Here is an 18,804-nt window from a genome sequence, read left to right on the forward strand (position 1 = left end):
AGCTCAACTGGAATTCCATCACTTCCACTAGCTTTGTTCATAGTGATGCTTTCTAAGACCCACTTGAATTCACATTCCAGGATGTCTGGCTCTAAACGAGTGATCACAACATGTGATTATCTGGGTTGTGAAGATCTTTTTTGTACAGTTCTTCTGTGTATTCCTGCTACCTCTTCTTAATATCTTCTGATTCTGTTAGGTCCATACCAGTTCTTTCCTTTATCGAGCCCATCTTTGCATGAAATATTACCTTAGTATCTCTAATTTTCTTGAAGAGATCTTTAGTCTTTCCCATTCTGTTCTTTCCCTCTATTTCTTTGCTTGATCATTGAAGAAGGCTTTCTTATCTCTCCTTGCTCTTCTTTTGAACTCTGCATTCAGATGCTCATATCTTTCGTATTCTCCTTTGTTTTTCACCTCTCTTCTTTACACAGCTATTTGTAAGGCCTTCCCAGACAGCCATTTTGCTTTTTTGCCTTTCTTTTCCATGGGGATGGTCTTGATTCCTGTCTCCTGTACAATGTCATGAATCTCATTCCATAGTTCATCAAGCACTCTATCTATCAGATCTAGGCCCTTAAATCTATTTCTCACTTCCACTATATAATCATAAGAGATTTGATTTAGGTCATACCCGAATGGTCTAGTGGTTTTCCCTACCTTCTTCAATTTAAGTCTGAATTTGGCAATAAGGAGTTCATGATCTGAGCCACAGTCAGCTCCTAGTCTTGTTTTTGTTGACTGTGTAGAGCTTCTCCATCTTTGGCTGCAAAGAATATAATCAATCGGATTTCACTTGACCATCTGGTGATGTCCATGTGTAGAATCTTCTCTTGTGTTGTTGGAAGAGGGTGTTTGTTATGACCAGTGCATTTTCTTGACAAAAGTTTATTATTCTTTGCCCTGCTTCATTCTGCATTCCAAGGCCAAATTTGTCTGTTCCTCCAGGCATTTCTTGACTTCCCACTTTTGCATTCCCGTCCCCTATAATTAAAAAGACATCTTTGGGTGGTGTTAGTTCTAAAAGGTTTTTACGTCTTCAAAGAACCATTCAACTTCAGCTTCATCAGCATTACGGGTTGGGGCATAGACTTGGATAACTGTGATATTGAATGGTTTGCCTTGGAAATGAACTGAGATCATTCTGTCGTTTTTGAGATTGCATCCAAGTACTGCATTTTGGACTCTTTTGTTGACCATGATGGCTACTCCATTTCTTCTGAGGGATTCTTGCCTGCAGTAGTAGATATAATGGTCATCTGAGTTAAATTTACCCATTCCAGTCCGTTTTAGTTCACTGATTTCTAGAATGTCGATGTTTACTCTTGCCATCTCTTGTTTGATCACTTCCAATTTGCCTTGATTCATGGACCTGACATTCCAGGTTCCTATGCAATACTGTTCTTTACAGCATCGGACCTTGCTTCTATCACCAGTCACATCCACATCTGGGTATTGTTTTTGCTTTGCTCCATCCCTTCATTCTTTCAGGAGTTATTTCTCCACTGATCTCTAGTACCATGTTGGGCACCTACTGACCTTGGGAGTTCCTCTTTCAGTATCCTATCATTTTGCTTTTTCATACTATTCATGGGATTTTCAAGGCAAGAATACTGAAGTGGTTTGCCAATCCCTTCTCCAGTGGACCACATTCTGTCAGACCTCTCCACCATGACCCGCCCATCTTGGGTTATCCCGTGGGCACAGCTTAGTTTCTTTGAGTTAGACAAGGCTGTGGTCCTAGTGTGATTAGATTGACTAGTTTTCTGTGAGTATGGTTTCAGTGTGTCTGCCCTCTAATGCCCTCTTGTAATACCTACCCTCTTACTTGGGTTTCTCTTACCTTGGGCATGGGGTATCTCTTCACGGCTGCTCCAGCAAAGTGCAGATGCTATTCTTTACCTTGGAGGAAGTGTATCACCTCACCACTGCCCTTCCTGACCTTCAACGTGGGATAGCTCCTCTAGGCCCTCCTGTGCCTGCACAGCCACCACTCCTCGGGTGTGGGGTTGCTCCTTCTGGCCTCAGTCCCTGGCCTTGGACGTGGAGTAGCTCCTCCCTGCCGCCACCCCTGGCCTCGGACTTGGGGTAGCTCCTCTTGGCCGTTCCTGCACTGTCACCGCCTGGCACTCTCAGCTGCTGCCCCTGACCTTTCACATGGGGTAGCTCCTCTTGGCCGCGGTTAGTGTGCCAGTGGCAGCCACCCGTGCTCAGTGCGCCAGTGGCAACTGCCTGTGCTTTGTGCCTGGTCGCAGCTGCCCAGGCTTAGTGCGCCAGTCACTGTACACCAAAAGCAAGCAAAGAAATAGAAATAGAGACTAGATTTTGTGGCTACCACAGCAAACGGGGGAAAGAGTTGGATGAAGAGTTAAAAGGTATAATCTTTTAGCTACAAGTTAAATAAGTACAAGGAATGTAAAATACAGCATGATGAAAACAATAAATAGTGCTGTATGAAAAAATTAAAGTTAAGAGAAAAAATCTTAATAGGTTTATTACAAGTAAAATATTTTTCTTATATTTTGTATCTATATATGGTGATGGAGATTCACTAAACTTATTTTGGTAATCATTTCATGTTTTCTCTAAGTTGAATCTCTTTGTGTACATCTTATTATAAAGTAATATACACCAAGCATATCTCAATAAAACTGGGGGTAAATACTCAAAAATATGATCACTGAAAACATCTCAAATTTGTCAAGAGACGTAAGCATCCAGATGAAAGAAGTTGAGAAAATTTTAAGATAAATAAACCTTATGAAGTCAGCATCAAGACACTATATGATATTTTTCCTAAGCACAGAAAACAGCTTGAGGATGGCAGGAGGAAAAGAAAACTTCTGAGACCCAGCCTGTAGAGGACAAGTAATTTCAATGGAAGTAGATTCCTTACCAGAAACACGGAAGTTAGAAGTGGTACAATATAAAAAACTGAAAAATACTATTAACTAGAACAATATCCTAGTAAAATATACTTCTTCAATGAAGGAGAAATCAAAACATTTCAGGTGAAGGAATACAAAAATAGCTTCTTGGTAACAGACCTAGTAATAAAAGAATGACTGAATGAAGCTCTCTAAGCAAGAAATAATGAGAGGCAGAAACCTGGAACACCAGGAAGGGAAAAGATACAGTAAGTAAAAATATGGATAAATGCAATAGGCTTTATTTTTCTCCTGTGGATTTTCTAACTTTTGTTTTGTACTTAAAGCAAAAATTATAGCAATATGTGATGTGGTTCCATACATAGAGAAAATACTTGATAATTATACTATAAATGGGGTAAGGTGAAGTGATGTACAAAGAGGCAAGTGTTCTGTACTCCACTGAAAGTGGTAAAATAATGATGTTAGTAGATTGTGACTTTTGTATATATATATATATATATAGTATTTATATATATATATATATACTGAAATACTCAGAATAACCACTAAAAGTGCATGTAAAAGGAGATATACTAATCAAAAGTGTAGATAAATTAATATGAAATTCTAAAAAGTGATCAAGTATGAAAATAGAATAAAACAGAAACAAAAATCAGAAAAAAAGTAAAATAGCAGACTTGCTCCTTAATATTTCAATAATTACACTGAATATAAAGAGTATAACTACAGTAACTACTAGACAGGAATTGGCAGAGTATTTTTAATGGCCCAACTACATGCTCTCTCCATAACAATAACTTTAAATATAAAACATAATAATTTATATTTTATAAAGGAAAAGCAATAGAAAATATTTCACAAAATATTAAGCAAATGAAACTATGATTTTGTATATTATTGCCAAAAAAAAAATTGACTTCAGAGCAAAGAAGATTATGAGAGACAAAGTTAAATGGGTCAACCTACCAAGAAGACCTGGTACTTTTAAACTTGTATGAGCCAAATAACACAGGTGCAAAATGAATGAACTGAAAGATGACAGAATTAAAAGGAGAAATACAAATTCACACTTACAGATAGCAAGAGTTTTCTCAAAAATTGAAAAAACACATAAATGGAAAATCAGCAAGAATATCAGAATCACTATCAACAAACAGGATAAAAGAGGTATTTATAGAACACTCCATCCAACAAACAGAACATAAAATTTTTTCAAGTATGCAAAGAACATATGAAAAGTAGTTCGTAAATGGATGGTAAAACAAACCTCAAGCAATTGAAAATAATTGAAATCATATAAATTGTGTTCTGTAATCAGAATGAAATCAGACTAAAAATCAAATAAAGTTAACAGGAAGATAACATAAAATGTGAGCAATAAATATTGGATTTCTAAATAACCCATGGTTTAAGGGAGGTAAGTCTCATGGGAAATTAAAAACTATATATGTATCTACCTGAAAATGAAGACACAGCATATAAAAATGTATTGCTCACAGATATAGCTGTATTGACAGGACCTTTTAGCTCTAAATGAATATATTACAAAAGAGGGCAAGTCTCAAATCAATAACATAAGCTCACATGTCAATTATTTGGAAAAAATAGAACAAAATATTAACTGTAGAAAAAAATATTTAAAAAATTCAACAAAAAAGCAAGCAAGAGGTAAGTAAAGAGTGGAAATCAATGAAATAGAAAAACAATAGAGAAAAATCAGTGAAACAAAGAGTTTGTTCTTTGAAGAGATCAATAAGTTTGACAAGTAAGAAGAAAAGATAAAAATTGTCAATAGTGAGAACAAAACAGAGGACATCAGTATTGTCATTGTAGTTACCAAAATTAAAGAAATTGAATATTCATAATTTAAAACTCTTCCAAAATGGAATTATCAGACCCAGATTTCACTGAAGAATTTAATCAACTGTTGAATGAGAAATTATCACCAATTCTACCCAATCATTTTAAGAAATGAGAGAAAAGGAATACTTCCTAATACAGTTTTTGAAGTTAGTATTATCATGCTACTAAACTCAAAGCACAGGAAGTAAAAAAAAGAAAAGTAAAAGAAAATGACATATCAAAAACTCTCATGGATATAGAGGCCAAACTGCTCAGGAAAATATTATCAAGGCAATAAATATAATTTAGCAATACATAGGAGGAGTTATATGAAACGATCAAACAGTGTTTATTCTATGCATTTGAAACTGGCCAGGTATTCAAATCTCAATCAATATAATCTACATTGGTAGACTGATGAAGGAAAAACACATAATCATTTCAATTAATGAAAAAAAGTCATGATAAAATTCACTATTAATTTTTTTGTAAATATCAGAAAATTAGAGGAAAACTTCATTAATTTGATAATGAACACTTAAAAATGTTGACATTTAACACTATATTTAATGTTCAAAAAGACTTTTCCACAAGATCAGGAAGTATGCAAAAGTATTTTCTCCCACCATTCTTATTCAACATAGTACTTGAATTTTGAGCAAAGGCAATAAGGCCAGAGATACTGAAGGACTGGAAAGCCTGGCATGCTGCAATCCATGGGGTCACAAAGAGTAGCACATGACTGAGTAACTGAACAACAACAACAGACAAGGCAAAAGGAGGAAATAAAAATGCATACAGATTGGAAAGGAAAAAATAAAACAGTCCCTATTTTCAGATGATATGATTATAGGAAACTGCAGCAATCTAAAAGTTAAAAAAAAAAAATCCCTACAACTGGCTTATTATGAGTTCAGTAACTTAAGAAGATGAAAAACAAAAATATACAAATTCATTGTATTTCTACATATTAGCAATGATACTTATAATTACTGCATCAGAAGGAAAGGTCAAAACATAATTTAAAATATGGAAGTTTAAGAGCAAATACAACACAAACACAAAAGTAACTAGGAAAATTTTAAACAATCTGTATACCATGCATTTGTAGAGAATTTTTTTTGATTTCTCATAGACAAAGCCACCATAACGTTTTGTGAGCAACTTGGTAAGATAAAGTGTATAAGAAGCACAAATAAATAAGAATAACCAAGGCAATTCTGATAAATAAAATTAATATGTGAAGCTTGCCTATAAGAATCAAAAAAATTATAAAACTATATCAATAAAATAGTGTGGTATTGACTCAAAGAATTACCAGTTTGTCAGTCATATATGAGTGTGCATACAAGTATATCACACACACACACAAAGGTACTACTGAGGAATGGGAAGTATGGAGTTCTTAAAAATTTAGACTTGTAAAAAATATTCTCCATGTGAAAAATAAAATAATTTGAGAAACACACACCTGTATGTGAAAGGAAAACCTTTTTAAAGACCTATATATAGAAAACTATAAAACACTGATGAAAGAAATCAAAGAGGACACTAATAGATGGAGAAATATACCATGTTCATGGATCGGAAGAATCAATATAGTGAAAATGAGTATACTACCCAAAGCAATTTACAAATTCAATGCAATCCCTGTCAAGCTACCAGCCACATTTTTCACAGAACTAGAACAAATAATTTCAAGATTTGTATGGAAATACAAAAAACCTCGAATAGCCAAAGCAATCTTGAGAAAGAAGAATGGAACTGGAGGAATCAACTTGCCTGACTTCAGGCTCTACTACAAAGCCACAGTCATCAAGACAGTATGGTACTGGCACAAAGACAGACATATAGATCAATGGAACAAAATAGAAAGCCCAGAGATAAATCCACACACATATGGACACCTTATCTTTGACAAAGGAGGCAAGAATATACAATGGAGTAAAGACAATCTCTTTAACGTGGTGCTGGGACAACTGGTCAACCACTTGTAAAAGAATGAAACTAGATCACTTTCTAACACCCCACACAAAAATAAACTCAAAATGGATTAAAGATCTAAATGTAAGACCAGAAACTATAAAACTCCTAGAGGAGAACATAGGCAAAACACTCTCAGACATAAATCACAGCAGGATCCTCTATGATCCACCTCCCAGAATTCTGGAAATAAAAGCAAAAATAAACAAATGGGATCTAATTAAAATTAAAAGCTTCTGCACAACAAAGGAAAATATAAGCAAGGTGAAAAGACAGCCTTCTGAATGGGAGAAAATAATAGCTAAATGAAGCAACTGACAAACAACTAATCTCAAAAATATACAAACAACTTCTGCAGCTCAATTCCAGAAAAATAAATGACCCAATCAAAAAATGGGCCAAAGAACTAAATAGACATTTCTCCAAAGAAGACATACGGATGGCTAACAAACACATGAAAAGATGCTCAACATCACTCATTATTAGAGAAATGCAAATCAAAACCACAATGAGGTACCACTTCACACCAGTCAGAATGGCTGCGATCCAAAAATCTGCAAGCAATAAATGCTGGAGAGGGTGTGGAGAAAAGGGAACCCTCCTACACTGCTTGGTGGGAATGCAAACTAGTACAGCCACTATGGAGAACAGTGTGGAGATTCCTTAAAAAATTGCAAATAGAACTACCTTATGACCCAGCCATCCCACTTCTGGGCATACACACTGAGGAAACCAGAATTGAAAGAGACACATGTACCCCAATGTTCATCGCAGCACTGTTTATAATAGCCTAGGACATGGAAACAACCTAGATGTCCATCAGCAGATGAATGGATAAGAAAGCTGTGGTACATATACACAATGGAGTATTACTCAGCCGTTAAAAAGAATTCATTTGAATCAGTTCTGATGAGATGGATGAAACTGGAGCCGATTATACAGAGTGAAGTAAGCCAGAAAGAAAAACACCAATACAGTATACTAACACATATATATGGAATTTAGGAAGATGGCAATGACAACCCTGTATGCAAGACAGGGAAAGAGACACAGATGTGTATAATGGACTTTGGACTCAGAGGGAGAGGGAGAGGGTGGGATGATTTGGGAGAATGACATTCTAACATGTATACTATGCATGTAAGAATTGAATCGCCAGTCTATGTCTGATGCAGGATACAGCATGCTTGGAGCTGGTGCATGGGGATGACCCAGAGAGATGTTATGGGGAGGGAGCTGGGAGGGGGGTTCATGTATGGGAATGCATGTAAGAATTAAAGATTTTAAAATTTAAAAAAATAAAAATAAAATAAAATATGTAAACTTGTAGAAAGAATTTCAATAAAACTCCTGATAGTTAAAAAAAAAATAAAAAATAAATAAAAAATAAAAATTGTGCACAACAAACAAAATTCACAACATTTTAGAAAACAACATAAAAGTATATCTTATCATTTCAGCACAAGTGGTACTTGTTAATGAATACATTTTATTGTTAACATTAACAGAAAATTTGAAATATTCAATTCATTACACGTAAGAAAACTGGTTTATCAAAAGTACTATAGACAAAAAATTTAAAAAAAAAACAACAAAATCTCCACATTCTCGAAGAGAAGATATGTGCAGTACATATAGCTGACAAATAATCTGGATCTGAAAAAATGTAAAGCAAGGCTATAAATGGCAAACCTATACAAAATGAACAAAAACAGAAATCAGCTTCCTCTACCATGAAATATTATCTCATACATAGTCTATGGGGTCGCACAGAGTCGGACACAACTGAATTGACTTAGCAGCAGCAGACTGACAAAAGTGAAGAAGTGTGACTGTCAAATTTAGTAAAAATGTGGATCCTGAGGGGCTTCCCAAGTGGCACTATGGTAAGGAACATGCCTACCAACTCAGGAGACTTAAGAGACACAGGTTGGATCCCTGGGTCAGGAAGATCCTCTGGAGGAAGGCATCACAACCCACTCCAGTATTTCTGCCTGGGGAATCTCATGGACACACGAACCTGGTGGGCTACAGTACATAGGGTCACAATGAACTGGACACAACTGAAGTGATTTATCATGCACAGACATTGAAATAAGAGACCACTTCTAGCACAGGGATTTCAAGAGGAATCATTAGTTGAGTAGGCAGAGAGTAGTCTCTGAATGTAAGGAAGTAAGAGTGAAAAAGAGAGATGGCAACCTGTAGGGAGCCTTGTTAGGCATTACTGACAAAATGGACACACAGCCCCAGCCCCCTCTCCTCATTTCGCAGGCATGGGCCCGGGATGAAGGAGTTAGCTCTTGTGATTCTGACTTGTTTCTTCCTTTCTTAGATTGAGTTGGCTGGAAAGAATGTTAAGCTGCTTATTGTACTTGAGAGAAGCATGAGAAAGCACAACTTCTGCAGCTGTGCCCAGAAAATAATCTATAAAGTAACCATTGACATTTGTTCCAGGATTTTTGCAAAGAATGTCCCAGGATGAGCACTTAGGCCACAGCTTGAGGCCATGGGAAAGATTGTTATCTGAGACCTGTTTGTGAGGGAAACGTTTATGGCAAAAGAAGTTTGCTGAGTTTAGGGTTTAGGAATAACTAAGAATAGTTAGAAGCCTTTTTAGGAGATAGTGAGCTTAGGATATGATGGGCAAGCAGGATTTAGAAAGATAAGAAATAAACTGAGGAATGTGGTATGCAGCCCAGACATAAGCATGAGTTACAATGTAATCACAAATAAACATGATTCTGAGAGAATCACTGAAGCAGGAACTCTGAAAGGAAACAATGAGACAATAATCTGGGTGAGGGAGAACTGAAAATGTCAAACCTCTGACCTAATGCTTTTGAAAAGGTATAAAAGAGAACCTGATGCTTGAAATAAACATGTAGTCCTGTACCTCAAGTCAGAGGCTACATCATTTCCCACCAACACTGCTCATCCCTTCATGCTGATCCCCTGGCTACTAGAGCAGGACTCTGGCAACAGCTAAATCATATGACTGAATGACACTGTAGTGTATTCAGAGATGGGAGGCAATTTGAGTATTTTAAGTGACTAGCTTATCAAATCTATGTTTTATAAAGAAAGGAGGAGGTTGCTTTAAGGATAGACCAGAAAAGAGCTAGAGAGGAAACAATCATTAACATCAGAATGCATAGCAGATGTTTAAAAATGGAGAAAATAAGAATAGTAAGCATGAGAAAAATACTATTTTCCTAAAAAATATTTGACACAATTTTAAGTATTTTATTACTAATTCAAAATTACATTATTATGTCACAGGGGTAGTGAAGAATCCCTGAAGGAGTTTTTAACTCATGTTCTTGTTTTCTCAAAATAAATTATTTGATAGAGACTTGTTATTAATTTAAGAATTTTTAATTAATGCCTTATGGCCTAAAGGATTTCTTAACCAAGTACATTACAAACCTATTGTGCAATTAATAATAATTTAATGAGTTAAGTGACAATTTTCTAAATTATTATATTTGATAGGTTTCATAGATTAAGCCTATGTTATTTTAAAATTTTGTTGTTTTAAAATTTTATATTGATACTGTAAGCCATCTGCTCCCAACTTTAAAGTGGTGTAAGATAATTCCTGCCTCCAGATAGACTCTATGAATATAGGAAACAATATAATAATTTAGTACTTTTGTCTTCATTAATCATATACTTATTTCCTCTAATTAATATTCATGTGTTTTTACATTTCATAGGAATGTCATTTAATTACAGGATTTTGGCAATACATTAGAAAGTCTATGAAAAATAATTGAGTAAAGCAAATTATTAAGAATTCTAATCTCTACATTTCTATTTTTACATTTCATAATGTTAAGCATTTCACCATTTTTTAAGCAGTTTGGTTTAGTCCTTTGGCTTATTCTTTGGTAGGAGAAAGATGATTGATACAGTTAGAGAAACCACATTTTCAGATTGTGCCCACAGCTCGAGGAAGGGTGAAGAGGAACAAATGAGCATTCCTTATGCCACTCTTGCCTCCATGAGGGAGGAAAATCTTTCATAGAATCTCTGAAGCAGTCTTTACTTATATATCATTGCCCTTTCCTCAACCAGTCCCAAGCAGAGGCATAGAATCACCATGACTGGCTCAGGCAAAATCATGACATGTCCCTTGGAGCTGAACATGTTACTTCTCAAAAAACAAACAAACAAACAAACAAAAACAAAAAACAAAAAACAAAAAACTGAGAGTGGGAAAGAATAAAGACTGATCAGTTATCTGCAATAGAAATGATGCTGTCATTTGTGGAAACAATGGAAGGACAGGGCTAACGTTTTTTGAAGGCCCACCTGTATCATCTACTAAGCTATAAATTTATATGGGTTAGGAGAGAAGACAACAAATCTGGTATTTAAAAAATAATATTCATGCGGTATACTGCATCTCTTTTATCTTATTTAAATGTTAACATATTTAACATAATATTTAAACATTAATTCATTTAAAAACAATTCAAAAAATACAATATTTGTAAAAGATGTTAAAAATGCAGATGTAGGCAATTGAAATATAGCTATTGAAATATAGCTTCTGCATTATATTTTATTTTCAATTAAGTTTTATTATAATATAATTGCTTTAAAATATTGTGTTTGCTTCTTCTGTTTAGCAAGGCGAATCAGCTATACATATACATATATTCCCTCCTTAATTTTTGGATTTATTTCCTATTTAGTTCACCACAGAGTTTTGAGTAGACTTCCTTGTGCTGTAGAGTAGGTTCTCATTAGTTATCTACTTTAAACATAATAGTGTATATATATCAATCCCAATCTCCCAATTCATTCCACCCTCCTTCACCCCTAGTATTCATACTCTGTCTCTACACATGTGTCTCTATTTCTGTTTTGCAAATAAGTTCATCTGTATTACTTTTTTTTTTTGTATTCCACATATAAGTGATATTATATGGTATTTATTTTTTTCTTTCTGACTAAATTCCTTCTGTATTACAGCCTCTAGTTCCATTCATGTCTCTGCAAATAGCACAATTTTGTTCCCTTTTATGGTTGAGCTAATATTCCATCGTATATAGGGTATCACATCTTCTCTATCCATTTATCTGTTGATGAACATTTAGTTAGCTTCTATGTCCTGGCTGTTGTAGTGAAAATTGGGTGCATATATCTTTTTGAATTAGAGTTTTCTTCCAGGAGTAGGACTGCAGAGTTATGGTAGCTCTATTTTTAGTTTGTTACGGGATCTCCATTATGTTCTTCACAGTGTCTGTATCAATATACATCCCCATCAACAGTGTAAGAGGGTTCCTTTTTCTCCAGCATTTATTGGTAGTAGATTTTATGATGATGGCCATGCTATCTGGTGTGAGGTGACACCTCATTGTACTTTTGATTTGCAGTTCTCTAATAATGAGTCATGCTGAGCATCTTTTTTTGGTATTTCTTGGCCATCTATATGTCATCTTTGAAGAAATATTTATTTAGGTCTTCTGCCCATTTTTGGATTCAGTTGTTTGCTTTCGTTCTTTTTTTTTTTTTTAATTGAGCTACATGAGCTTTCTGAATATTTTGGAGATTAATCACTTGTTAGTTGCCTCATTTGCAAATATTTTCTCCATTTTGAGGATTTTCTTATTTATTCATTCATTCATTTATTTATTTGGCCATGTTAGGTCTTCATTGTTGCATGGAGTCTTTTCTCTAGTTGCAGGAAATTGAGGATATTCTCTGATTGCATTCTGTGGGCTTCCCATTGCAGTGGCCTCTCTCATTGCAGGGGATGGTCTCTAGGGTGCATGGGCTCTAGTAGTCACTGCACATAGGCTCAGTAACTGTGGCTCCCAAGCTCTAGAGCACAGGCTCAGTAGTTGTGGCTCTGGGTTTAGTTGCTCTGCCACACATGGGATCTTCCTGGATCAGGGATCAAACCTATGTCTCCTGCATTGGCAAGTGGACTTTTCTTTTTATCAGTGAGCCACCAGAAAAGTTCCTGAAGATTTTATTTTTGTCTTGTTTATTATTTATTTCCTGTGAAAAGCTTTTAAGTTTAATTAGGAACAATTTGTTTATTTTTCTTTTTATTTTCATTTCTCTAGAAAGTGGGACAAGAAAATCTTGCAGGGATTTATGTCAAAGAGTGTTCTGTCTCTTCCTCTAAGAGTTTTATAAGTGTCTGTTTTTACATTTTAGGTCTTTAATCCATTTTGAGTAAATTTGTGTGTATGGTTTTAAGAAATATACTAATTTCATTCTTTTACGTGCACTGATTATTAAAGAGTCTGTCTTTCTCCATGGTATATTCTTGCCTCATTTGTCATAGTTTAGGTGGCAATAGATGCATAGGTTTACCTCTCGGCTTTCTATCATGTTTCATTGATCTACATTTCTGTTTTTTGTGCCACTAACATAGTCTCTTATTACTGTAGCTTTGTAGTATAGTGTGAACTCAGGGAGCCTGATATCTCCAGCTCTGTCTTCTTTCTCAAGATTCCTTGGCTATTTAGTGTCCTTTGTGTTTCTTACAAAGTACTTTTTTTTTTTTTGCTCTAATTCTGTAAAAAATGCCCTTAGTAATTTTGATAGGAATTGCATTGAATCTGTAGATGGCTTTCTGTAGTATATTATTTTTACAATATTTATTCTTCCAACTCAAGAACATGGAATATCTCTTCATCTGTTTGTGTCATCTTTGATTTCTTTGAAAGAAATCGAAGCTCATTCTATGAGGCAAAAATCACCCTGGTTTATTCCCTGTTATTTTATTATTTTTGCTGAAATAGTAAATTGGATTTTTCCTTTATTTATCTTTATGATCTTTCACTGTGAGTGTATTGGAATACAAGAGATTTCTGTGTATTAATTTTGTATCCTACACCTTTACCAAAATCACTGATTAGCTCTAGCAGTTTCTGGTAGCAGCTTTAGGATTTCCTGTGAAGAGTATCATATCTACAAACAGTTACAATAGTACTTTTCCAATTTGGATTCTTTTATTTTTTTCTTCTCAGATTGCTATGGTTAGAATTTTCAAAACTATGTTGAATGCAAGTGGTGAGAGTGAACATCCTTGTCTTGTTCCTGATCTTAGAGGAAATGCTTTCAGTTTTTCACCATTGACAATGATGTATTGTGTTGGTTTGTCTCTTTAAAATGAGTATATTTATAGAGGTAGCTTCCCTCTAATAATCATCTGGTTTTTATTCTTCAGTTTGTTAATATGGTGTATCACATGGATTCATTTGCATATATTGAAGAATTCTTGCATCACTGGTGTAAATCTGGTTGATTATTATGGTATATCAGCCTTTTCATGTGTTGTTGGATTTTGTTTGCCAGCATTTTGTTGAGGATTTATATGTATATCTTCATCAGTGATATTGGCCTTAATTTTCTTTCTACCTCTGGTTTTGATATCTGGTTTCTACCTCTGATTGTAGCCTCATAGAATGAGCTTAGTAGTATTCTTCCCTCTGTGAGTTTTTTTGGAAGCGTTTGTGATAGATAACTTTTTTATTTCCTTTCTAAATGTTTGATAGAATATACCTGTGAAACCATCTGGTCCTAGACTTCTGTTGCTGGAATATTTTTAACCACACTTTTAATTTAATCATTTATGACTAAATGTTCATATTTTCTATTTCTTCCTGGCTCAGTCTTGGAAGGTTATACCATTCTGAAATTTGTCCATTTCTTCCAGGTTGTCCATTTTTTTGGAATATATTTGTAGTAGTCTATTAGAATCCTTTGCATTTCCTGGCGTCTTTGTTGCTTCTCATTTTTCATTTTAATTTTATTGATTTGAGTCCTCTTTCTTATTTCCTTAATGAATCTGTCTAAAAGTATATTGATTTTAACTTCTAGAAGAACCATATTTACCTTCATTGACCTTTGCTATTGCTTTGTTTCTATTTTATTAATTTATCTTTTTTTTATTAATTTCTTTCTTATGTGCTTTCTTCTACTAACTTTGGGTTTTGTTTGTGTTTCTTTCTCTAGTAGCTTTAGGTGTAATGTTAGGTTGTTTATTTGAATTTTTCATTTCTTAAGGTGAGACTATATTGCCATAAACTTCCCACTTAGAATTATTTTTGCTGCATCAAGTAGTTTGGGATCATCATGTTCTCATTGTCATTTGTTTCTAGAAAATTATTTTATTTCTTTTTTAATTTCTGCAGTGAACCATTGGTTATGTAGTATGACACTGTTTAGCCTATATGTGTTTGTGTTTTTGCAGCTTTTTCCCCTATAATTGATTTCTAATCTCACAGCATTGTGGTTGGAAAAGATGCTTGATATAATTTCAGTTTTTTGGTTTTCTTAAATTTACTTAGATTTGACTTGTGACCCAAGAAAAGATCTATCTTGGAACGTGATTTGTGTGCACTTACTTTCTACTCCTATAATGAATAAAATGTTCTGTAAGTATCAACTAAGTCTATTTGATCTAATGTGCCATTCAACATTTGTTCTTATTTGAATTGATGCTTTTGAGGGCAATCAATCTTTTGAACTATGGCATTGGAGAAGACTCTTTCAGTCCCTTGGACTGCAATGAGATCAAACCAGTCAATCCTAAAGAAAATCAGTCTTGAATATTCATTGGAAGGATTAATGCTGAAGCTGAAACTTCAATATTTTGGCCACCTGATGTGAAGAACTGACTCATTGAAAAAGACTCTGATGCTAGGAAAGATTAAATGTGGGAGGAGAAGGAGATGACAGAGGATGAGATGGTTAGATGGCATCACCGACTCAATGAACATAAGTTTGAGCAAGCTCTTGTAGTTGGTGATGGACATGGAGGCCCGGCATGCTGCAGTCCATGGGGTTGCAAAGAGTTGACTGAGTGACTGAACTGAACTGAACTGTCCTTATTAATTTTCCATCTGGATGATCTGTGCTTTATGTAGAGAGGCACTCCTATGTTTGTTCTGTAAATATTTACTATTTTTATATCTTCTTTTTTGGTTGATCCCTTGATCATTGTTTACTGTCTTTCCTTGCTCTTGTAATGTTCTTTATTTTAAAGCCTATTTTTTTCTGAGATGAGTCTTGCTACTCCAACTTTCTTTTGATTTCTATTTGCGTGGAATATCATTTTCCACCACCTCACTTTCAGTCTGTATGTGTTCCTGGGTCTGAAATGGGCTCTTATAAACAGCATATATGCAGGTCTTGCTTTTGTATCCATTCAGGCAGTCTGTGTCTTTTGGTTGAAGTATTTAATCTATTGACATTTAAGGTAGTCATCAATATGTATATTCTTATTATAATTTTCTTAATTGTTTGGGGTTTGTTTTTATAGGTCATTTTCTTCTCTTGTATTTCTTATTAGAGAAGTTCCTTTAGCATTTGTCATTAAACTGGTTTCTTTGCGCTGAATTCTCTTAGCTTTTGCTTGTTTGTAAAGACTTTGGTTTCTCCATCAAATCTGAATGAGATCCTTGCTTGGTAAAATCATCTTTGTTGTATCTTTTTCCCTTTCATCCCTTTAAATATATCTTGCCTATCCCTCTTGCTTGCAGAGTTTCTCCTAAAAAGTAAGTTGTTAACATTATAAGGATTCTCTTGTATTTTATTTGCTTTCTTTCCCTTGTTGATTTTAATATTCTTCTTTATAGCTAGTTTTTGCTTGTTTGTTGAATATGTGTCTTGTCATGTTTCTTCTTGGATTTATTCTCTGTGGGGCTCTCTGCACTTCCTGGCATTGGGTGACTATTTCTTTTTCTATGTTAAAGCATTTTTCAATTACAATCTGTTAAAAGATTTTTTCAGGCCCTTTCTCTTTCTGTTCTTCTTCTGGGATTCCTATAAATTGAATGTTGGTTAATTTAATGTTGCCCCAGAGGTCTCTGAGACTGTCCTAATTTCCTTAAATTCCTTTTTTAATCCTATTGCATGGAAATTATTTCCATCATTCTATCTTCTACTTCGCTTATCTGTTCTGTCTTAGTTATTCTGTTATTGATTTCTTCCAGTGTGTTTTTCATTTAAGGTATTGTGTTGTATATCATTGTTCTTTAGTTCTCCAAGGTCCTTGTTCAACATTTCTTGTATCTTTTCAGTGCATGTCTCCATTCTATTTTGTAGATCTGGATCATCTTTACTATCAATATTCTGAATTATTTTTCTGGGAGATTGCTTATTTACTCTTCATTTATTTGGCCTTGTGGATTTTTACCTTCTTCCTTCATCTGCAACATATTTCTCTATCATCTCATTTTGTCTAACTGGCTGTATTTCTAGTTTCCTTTCTGCAGACTACAGTGTTATAGTTCTTCTTGCTTCTGGTGTCTGCCCACTGATGGGTGAAATTGGTCCACTGGCTTCTGTAGGCTTCTTGGTGGGAGGGAAGGTTGCCTACCCTCTGGTGTGTAGAGCTGAGTCCTTTTCATCTAATGGGCTGGGCTTCATCAGGTTCTGTGGGTTCAGGTGTCTGTGATCTTAGTACCACTTTAGGCAGCCTTATCTGCTAATAGGTGGGACTGTGTTCCACTCTTGCTTGTTGTTTGGCATGAGGCATCCACCACTAGAGTCTGCAGCTCTAGGGGGAACTCAGCCTTGTTGTTGAGATGGAGTCCTCCAGGAGAGTTCATGCTGATTAACATTTCCTAGGGCTGGGATATCTCTGGTGGTCCAGTGTCTCAGACTTGGAAGCTCAGCCCCAAACCCAGCTGGGCAATCAAGATCCTACAAGTCACATGGTGCAGCCAAAAATTAAATAAATAAATAAGAGAGGAAAAGAAAATAGACAAATAAAACATAAGATAAATGATAAAAGCAATAGCAAACAAAAGCACTAGAACCAAGAACTGAATAATAAAAACAAACAAAAAGAAATCTAACAAGAACAAAAATAAAAAACAGAAAGCAAACTCAAAATAAAAAAAGGAAAGGGAACATAAAACACAGTAACAATCAAAATAAACAAGTAAAAGAAAGAAGAAAAACAAAAATAAGAAAAAGACATAACCAAACAGTAAACTAAAAAAATATATTTAAAAAGATAAAAAAGTAAAAAACACAAAATAACAGAACAAAAGACAAAACAAAATGTAACATTAATAATTATATGTTCCTGAGGCCTCCACTCTCAAGTTTCTTTACCTGTACAGTGAACTACAGCCAATCCCCATCTCCCCAGGAGGCCCTCTAATACCTTGTCAGAGCTATGGACTAACTCTGGGCACTATGGAGGCACCACACTCTGTACTGGCCTACTGCCCATGTGTACATGCCCCCCAAATCCATCGTTTGCCAAAATTATACCAGTTATATCACAACTTTCTCCATTGTGGGGTTACTCATTATCCATTCATATATTCCACAGACACAGGGTTTACCAAGCAGACCAAGGGGATTTAATCTATGGGGGAGACAGCTGCACAGAGATTAGCATTCCTCTTCCTTAGCCTCACAAACCCTGGGGCTGCACTTTTTCTTTTTTTTTTTTTTTTTTTTGGCCCAACCTCTGCATGTGTGCCACCCTCAGGCATCTGTTCCTTGCCCAGTTGAGATGGGGTGAAAGCAGTGGCTGATTGGGACTCTCAGGCTGATTAGGGCACTTATGCACTCAGGCCAGTGTGAGATAAGGCAGCCACAGCTGGGGTGTGTGTGAAGTTCCTGTGGTGGCATGGACCAGCAGGAAGTTGCAACAACTGGGTAATGCTCCCTCTGGAGGACATCCCTCGCAGTGCCCAAAGAGACGAGCTCTAGTGGTTAGAGAAGGGTACTGCAATGGCGGCCCAGCCCCTTGCATGCCACTCTACGATGACGCCTCATTTCCGGGGTAGAGTAGACCAGGCTTCCTTGAGGAGCATTTCTAGCCATAAAGCCCTTCATCTCAGTTTCCTCAGTTTGTTTCTGTGCAGCCAACAGCAGTCTTCTCTCCAGATCTGCTCTCCTAAAATATGCCTTAGCATGTAGCCCCCTGCCAGCATTACTGGCTTCCTGCCTCAGGCAGGGGCACCCATGACTGATTCTGGTAGGCTTTGGCATGGGAAGCATGCAGGCCCACATGCTTTGACTGGATCCTGTGCAGTCAAAAGGAGACTTTAGCAGTAGCAGTGCTCAGGACACCAGACTTCACTGGCTAGCTTTT

This window comes from Capra hircus, chromosome 15 (genome assembly GCF_001704415.2).
Source record: "Capra hircus breed San Clemente chromosome 15, ASM170441v1, whole genome shotgun sequence".
In the NCBI taxonomy this organism is placed as follows: Eukaryota; Metazoa; Chordata; class Mammalia; order Artiodactyla; family Bovidae; genus Capra; species Capra hircus.